The 7,724-nt window shown below is 40.4% G+C and overlaps 2 non-coding genes across 2 annotated transcripts; both read left to right on the top strand.

Annotated features, from left to right (window-relative positions):
• The first annotated feature begins 232 nt into the window (after positions 1–232).
• TRNAA-AGC (transfer RNA alanine (anticodon AGC)) lies at positions 233–305 on the top strand. The gene has a single exon. It is a non-coding gene; the product is annotated as a tRNA-Ala (tRNA).
• A 6,957-nt stretch (positions 306–7,262) lies between these two features.
• Positions 7,263–7,335, top strand: TRNAK-UUU (transfer RNA lysine (anticodon UUU)). Its single transcript has one exon. It is a non-coding gene; the product is annotated as a tRNA-Lys (tRNA).
• Positions 7,336–7,724: the final 389 nt, after the last annotated feature.

The following is a 7,724-nucleotide window of genomic DNA, read 5'->3' as shown; positions in this document are numbered from 1 at the left end:
TGGTGGGAAATTTAACTTCAATATTAGGTAGAGTATGAGTCTAGATGAACACACCACAATATCACTCATAATCGAGTAGTAAACAGGCCAACCTGAACTGTAAAACATCCCATAAGTGGAGGTAAGGCATAAGTTAGGAGTGAACTGAACACTGTTATGGGCAATTGGACTTCAAATAAAGTGTGGAAGGCAGTGAGGTTACTTTTTTCATGTTATGCAGATTAAACACACAGGGGAATTAGCTCAAATGGTAGAGCGCTCGCTTAGCATGCGAGAGGTAGCGGGATCGATGCCCGCATTCTCCATTATAAAATTTGCATACATTTTATTTTTAACTTGTCATTGCCCATGGTCATTGCAGAGTAAGAACAGAAAAATCACAGATGGCTTTCAAATATGGTCTCATTATAACAACTAAAGTGGTTTAATCAAAAGGGTTCAGGTATTCTTTAGCATGTGAGAGGAATTTGAATTCTTATGCAATCTCAAAATGAAGTTCTCACAACTTCCATTTTCATTTTCTCTTATTTTTTTTGACACTCTTTCCTCTGAAGGATGTATAAATCTGGCTTTCCTTGCAAAACAAGAGTAGAGGAATATCCAGGATTTGATTTTTTTCACAAAAAGGGATTGGTCTGCATACTGTCTTAAGGAGGGAGCCCGGCTAGCTCAGTGGGTAGAGCATGAGACTCTTAATCTCAGGGTCGTGGGTTCGAGCTCCACGTTGGGCGAAAACGAGTAATTTTTGCCTGAATATTGCATTGACTCTCATAATATGGAGATTAATCTTGCATTAGACCTGCAATAACTCCCAAAAATTGTCCAGGAATGGATTTCCTTCATAAAAAATGATTAGTCTGCATACCATCTTGAAGTGGGAGCCCGGCTAGCTCAGTCGGTAGAGCATGAGACTCTTAATCTCAGGGTCGTGGGTTCGAGCCCCACGTTGGGCGAAAATGAGTAATTTTTGCTGGATTATTGCATTGACTCTCATAATCTGGTGAATAATCTTGCATTAGACATGCAATAACTATCAGAAATGGTATCTCCCTTGGTTTCTCATTGGTGGGAAATTTAACTTCAAGATTAGCTAGGGTATGAGTCTAGATGAACACAGCGCAATATCACTCATATTCGAGTAGTAAACAGGCCAACCTGAACTGTAAAACATCCCATAAGTGGAGGTAAGGCATAAATTAGGAGTGAACTGAACACTGTTATGGGCAATTGGACTTCAAATAAAGTGTGGAACGCAGTAAGGTTACTTTTTTCATGTTATGCAGATTAAACACACAGGGGAATTAGCTCAAATAGTAAAGCGCTCGCTTAGCATGCGAGAGGTAGCGGGATCGATGCCCGCATTCTCCATTATAAAATTTGCATACATTTTATTTTTAACTTGTCATTGCCCATGGTCATTGCAGAGTAAGAACAGAAAAATCACAGATGGCTTTCAAATATGGTCTCAATATAACAACTAAAGTGGTTTAATCAAAAGGGTTCAGGTATTCTTTAGCATGTGAGAGGAATTTGAATTCTTATGCAATCTCAAAATGAAGTTCTCACAACTTCCGTTTTCATTTTCTCTTATTTTTTTTTGACACTCTGTCCTCTGAAGGATGTATAAATCTGGCTTTCCTTGCAAAACAAGAGTAGAGGAATATCCAGGATTTGATTTTTTTCACAAAAAGGGATTGGTCTGCATACTGTCTTAAGGAGGGAGCCCGGCTAGCTCAGTCGGTAGAGCATGAGACTCTTAATCTCAGGGTCGTGGGTTCGAGCCCCACGTTGGGCGAAAACGAGTAATTTTTGCCTGAATATTGCATTGACTCTCATAATATGGAGATTAATCTTGCATTAGACCTGCAATAACTCCCAAAAATTGTCCAGGAATGGATTTCCTTCATAAAAAATGATTAGTCTGCATACCATCTTGAAGTGGGAGCCCGGCTAGCTCAGTCGGTAGAGCATGAGACTCTTAATCTCAGGGTCGTGGGTTCGAGCCCCACGTTGGGCGAAAATGAGTAATTTTTGCTGGACTCTCATAATCTGGCGATTATTCTTGCATTAGACATGCAATAACTATCAAAAATGGTATCTCCCTTGGTTTCTCATTGGTGGGAAATTTGACTTCAAGATTAGGTAGGGTATGAGTCTAGATGAACACACCACAATATCACTCATATTCGAGTAGTAAACAGGCCAACCTGAACTGTAAAACATCCCATAAGTGGAGGTAAGGCATAAATTAGGAGTGAACTGAACACTGTTATGGGCAATTGGACTGCAAATAAAGTGTGGAAGGCAGTGAGGTTACTTTTTTCATGTTATGCAGATTAAACACACAGGGGAATTAGCTCAAATGGTAGAGTGCTCGCTTAGCATGCGAGAGGTAGCGGGATCGATGCCCGCATTCTCCATTATAAAACAGAAAAATCACAGATGGCTTTCAAATATGGTCTCATTATAACAACTAAAGTGGTTTAATCAAAAGGGTTCAGGTATTCATTAGCATGTGAGAGGAATTTGAATTCTTATGCAATCTCAAAATGAAGTTCTCACAACTTCCGTTTTCATTTTCTCTTATTTTTTTTTGACACTCTGTCCTCTGAAGGATGTATAAATCTGGCTTTCCTTGCAAAACAAGAGTAGAGGAATATCCAGGATTTGATTTTTTTCACAAAAAGGGATTGGTCTGCATACTGTCTTAAGGAGGGAGCCCGGCTAGCTCAGTCGGTAGAGCATGAGACTCTTAATCTCAGGGTCGTGGGTTCGAGCCCCACGTTGGGCGAAAACGAGTAATTTTTGCCTGAATATTGCATTGACTCTCATAATATGGAGATTAATCTTGCATTAGACCTGCAATAACTCCCAGAAAATTGTCCAGGAATGGATTTCCTTCATAAAAAATGATTAGTCTGCATACCATCTTGAAGTGGGAGCCCGGCTAGCTCAGTCGGTAGAGCATGAGACTCTTAATCTTAGGGTCGTGGGTTCGAGCCCCACGTTGGGCGAAAACGAGTAATTTTTGCCTGAATATTGCATTGACTCTCAAAATATGGAGATTAATCTTGCATTAGACCTGCAATAACTCCCAAAAATTGTCCAGGAATGGATTTCCTTCATAAAAAATGATTAGTCTGCATACCATTTTGAAGTGGGAGCCCGGCTAGCTCAGTCGGTAGAGCATGAGACTCTTAATCTCAGGGTCGTGGGTTCGAGCCCCACGTTGGGCGAAAATGAGTAATTTTTGCTGGACTCTCATAATCTGGTGATTATTCTTGCATTAGACATGCAATAACTATCAAAAATGGTATCTCCCTTGGTTTCTCATTGGTGGGAAATTTAACTTCAAGATTAGGTAGGGTATGAGTCTAGATGAACACACCACAATATCACTCATATTCGAGTAGTAAACAGGCCAACCTGAACTGTAAAACATCCCATAAGTGGAGGTAAGGCATAAGTTAGGAGTGAACTGAACACTGTTATGGGCAATTGGACTGCAAATAAAGTGTGGAAGGCAGTGAGGTTACTTTTTTCATGTTATGCAGATTAAACACTCAGGGGAATTAGCTCAAATGGTAGAGCGCTCGCTTAGCATGCGAGAGGTAGCGGGGTTGATGCCCGCATTCTCCATTATAAAATTTGCATACATTTTATTTTTAACTTGTCATTGCCCATGGTCATTGCAGAGTAAGAACAGAAAAATCACAGATGGCTTTCAAATATGGTCTCATTATAACAACTAAAGTGGTTTAATCAAAAGGGTTCAGGTATTCTTTAGCATGTGAGAGGAATTTGAATTCTTATGCAATCTCAAAATGAAGTTCTCACAACTTCCGTTTTCATTTTCTCTTATTTTTTGTTGACACTCTGTCCTCTGAAGGATGTATAAATCTGGCTTTCCTTGCAAAACAAGAGTAGAGGAATATCCAGGATTTGATTTTTTTCACAAAAAGGGATTGGTCTGCATACTGTCTTAAGGAGGGAGCCCGGCTAGCTCAGTCGGTAGAGCATGAGACTCTTAATCTCAGGGTCGTGGGTTCGAGCCCCACGTTGGGCGAAATCGAGTAATTTTTGCCTGAATATTGCATTGACTCTCATAATATGGAGATTAATCTTGCATTAGACCTGCAATAACTCCCAAAAATTGTCCAGGAATGGATTTCCTTCATGAAAAATGATTAGTCTGCATACCATCTTGAAGTGGGAGCCCGGCTAGCTCAGTCGGTAGAGCATGAGACTCTTAATCTCAGGGTCGTGGGTTTGAGCCCCACGTTGGGCGAAAATGAGTAATTTTTGCTGGACTCTCATAATCTGGTGATTATTCTTGCATTAGACATGCAATAACTATCAAAAATGGTATCTCCCTTGGTTTCTCATTGGTGGGAAATTTAACTTCAAGATTAGGTAGGGTATGAGTCTAGATGAACACACCACAATATCACTCATATTCGAGTAGTAAACAGGCCAACCTGAACTGTAAAACATCCCATAAGTGGAGGTAAGGCATAAGTTAGGAGTGAACTGAACACTGTTATGGGCAATTGGACTGCAAATAAAGTGTGGAAGGCAGTGAGGTTACTTTTTTCATGTTATGCAGATTAAACACTCAGGGGAATTAGCCCAAATGGTAGAGCGCTCGCTTAGCATGCGAGAGGTAGCGGGGTTGATGCCCGCATTCTCCATTATAAAATTTGCATACATTTTATTTTTAACTTGTCATTGCCCATGGTCATTGCAGAGTAAGAACAGAAAAATCACAGATGGCTTTCAAATATGGTCTCATTATAACAACTAAAGTGGTTTAATCAAAAGGGTTCAGGTATTCTTTAGCATGTGAGAGGAATTTGAATTCTTATGCAATCTCAAAATGAAGTTCTCACAACTTCCGTTTTCATTTTCTCTTATTTTTTTTTTGACACTCTGTCCTCTGAAGGATGTATAAATCAGGCTTTCCTTGCAAAACAAGAGTAGAGGAATATCCAGGATTTGATTTTCTTCACAAAAAGGGATTGGTCTGCATACTGTCTTAAGGAGGGAGCCCGGCTAGCTCAGTCGGTAGAGCATGAGACTCTTAATCTCAGGGTCGTGGGTTCGAGCCCCACGTTGGGCGAAAACGAGTAATTTTTGCCTGAATATTGCATTGACTCTCATAATATGGAGATTAATCTTGCATTAGACCTGCAATAACTCCCAGAAAATTGTCCAGGAATGGATTTCCTTCATAAAAAATGATTAGTCTGCATACCATCTTGAAGTGGGAGCCCGGCTAGCTCAGTCGGTAGAGCATGAGACTCTTAATCTCAGGGTCGTGGGTTCGAGCCCCACGTTGGGCGAAAACGAGTAATTTTTGCTGGACTCTCATAATCTGGCGATTATTCTTGCATTAGACATGCAATAACTATCAAAAATGGTATCTCCCTTGGTTTCTCATTGGTGGGAAATTTAACTTCAAGATTAGGTAGGGTATGAGTCTAGATGAACACACCACAATATCACTCATATTCGAGTAGTAAACAGGCCAACCTGAACTGTAAAACATCCCATAAGTGGAGGTAAGGCATAAGTTAGGAGTGAACTGAACACTGTTATGGGCAATTGGACTGCAAATAAAGTGTGGAAGGCAGTGAGGTTACTTTTTTCATGTTATGCAGATTAAACACACAGGGGGATTAGCTCAAATGGTAGAGTGCTCGCTTAGCATGCGAGAGGTAGCGGGATCGATGCCCGCATTCTCCATTATAAAACAGAAAAATCACAGATGGCTTTCAAATATGGTCTCATTATAACAACTAAAGTGGTTTAATCAAAAGGGTTCAGGTATTCTTTAGCATGTGAGAGGAATTTGAATTCTTATGCAATCTCAAAATGAAGTTCTCACAACTTCCGTTTTCATTTTCTCTTATTTTTTTTTGACACTCTGTCCTCTGAAGGATGTATAAATCTGGCTTTCCTTGCAAAACAAGAGTAGAGGAATATCCAGGATTTGATTTTTTTCACAAAAAGGGATTGGTCTGCATACTGTCTTAAGGAGGGAGCCCGGCTAGCTCAGTCGGTAGAGCATGAGACTCTTAATCTCAGGGTCGTGGGTTCGAGCCCCACGTTGGGTGAAAACGAGTAATTTTTGCCTGAATATTGCATTGACTCTCATAATATGGAGATTAATCTTGCATTAGACCTGCAATAACTCCCAAAAATTGTCCAGGAATGGATTTCCTTCATAAAAAATGATTAGTCTGCATACCATCTTGAAGTGGGAGCCCGGCTAGCTCAGTCGGTAGAGCATGAGACTCTTAATCTCAGGGTCGTGGGTTTGAGCCCCACGTTGGGCGAAAATGAGTAATTTTTGCTGGACTCTCATAATCTGGCGATTATTCTTGCATTAGACATGCAATAACTATCAAAAATGGTATCTCCCTTGGTTTCTCATTGGTGGGAAATTTGACTTCAAGATTAGGTAGGGTATGAGTCTAGATGAACACACCACAATATCACTCATATTCGAGTAGTAAACAGGCCAACCTGAACTGTAAAACATCCCATAAGTGGAGGTAAGGCATAAGTTAGGAGTGAACTGAACACTGTTATGGGCAATTGGACTGCAAATAAAGTGTGGAAGGCAGTGAGGTTACTTTTTTCATGTTATGCAAATTAAACACACAGGGGAATTAGCTCAAATGGTAGAGTGCTCGCTTAGCATGCGAGAGGTAGCGGGATCGATGCCCGCATTCTCCATTATAAAACAGAAAAATCACAGATGGCTTTCAAATATGGTCTCATTATAACAACTAAAGTGGTTTAATCAAAAGGGTTCAGGTATTCATTAGCATGTGAGAGGAATTTGAATTCTTATGCAATCTCAAAATGAAGTTCTCACAACTTCCGTTTTCATTTTCTCTTATTTTTTTTTGACACTCTGTCCTCTGAAGGATGTATAAATCTGGCTTTCCTTGCAAAACAAGAGTAGAGGAATATCCAGGATTTGATTTTTTTCACAAAAAGGGATTGGTCTGCATACTGTCTTAAGGAGGGAGCCCGGCTAGCTCAGTCGGTAGAGCATGAGACTCTTAATCTCAGGGTCGTGGGTTCGAGCCCCACGTTGGGCGAAAACGAGTAATTTTTGCCTGAATATTGCATTGACTCTCATAATATGGAGATTAATCTTGCATTAGACCTGCAATAACTCCCAGAAAATTGTCCAGGAATGGATTTCCTTCATAAAAAATGATTAGTCTGCATACCATCTTGAAGTGGGAGCCCGGCTAGCTCAGTCGGTAGAGCATGAGACTTTTAATCTCAGGGTCGTGGGTTCGAGCCCCACGTTGGGCGAAAACGAGTAATTTTTGCCTGAATATTGCATTGACTCTCATAATATGGAGATTAATCTTGCATTAGACCTGCAATAACTCCCAAAAATTGTCCAGGAATGGATTTCCTTCATAAAAAATGATTAGTCTGCATACCATCTTGAAGTGGGAGCCCGGCTAGCTCAGTCGGTAGAGCATGAGACTCTTAATCTCAGGGTCGTGGGTTCGAGCCCCACGTTGGGCGAAAATGAGTAATTTTTGCTGGACTCTCATAATCTGGTGATTATTCTTGCATTAGACATGCAATAACTATCAAAAATGGTATCTCCCTTGGTTTCTCATTGGTGGGAAATTTAACTTCAAGATTAGGTAGGGTATGAGTCTAGATGAACACACCACAATATCACTCAT

This window comes from Lissotriton vulgaris, chromosome 1_1 (assembly GCF_964263255.1).
Source record: "Lissotriton vulgaris chromosome 1_1, aLisVul1.2, whole genome shotgun sequence".
Classification (NCBI taxonomy): Eukaryota; Metazoa; Chordata; class Amphibia; order Caudata; family Salamandridae; genus Lissotriton; species Lissotriton vulgaris.
The sequence above is the reverse complement of the archived record's forward strand: the minus strand, read 5'-3'. Positions and strand labels throughout refer to the sequence as shown.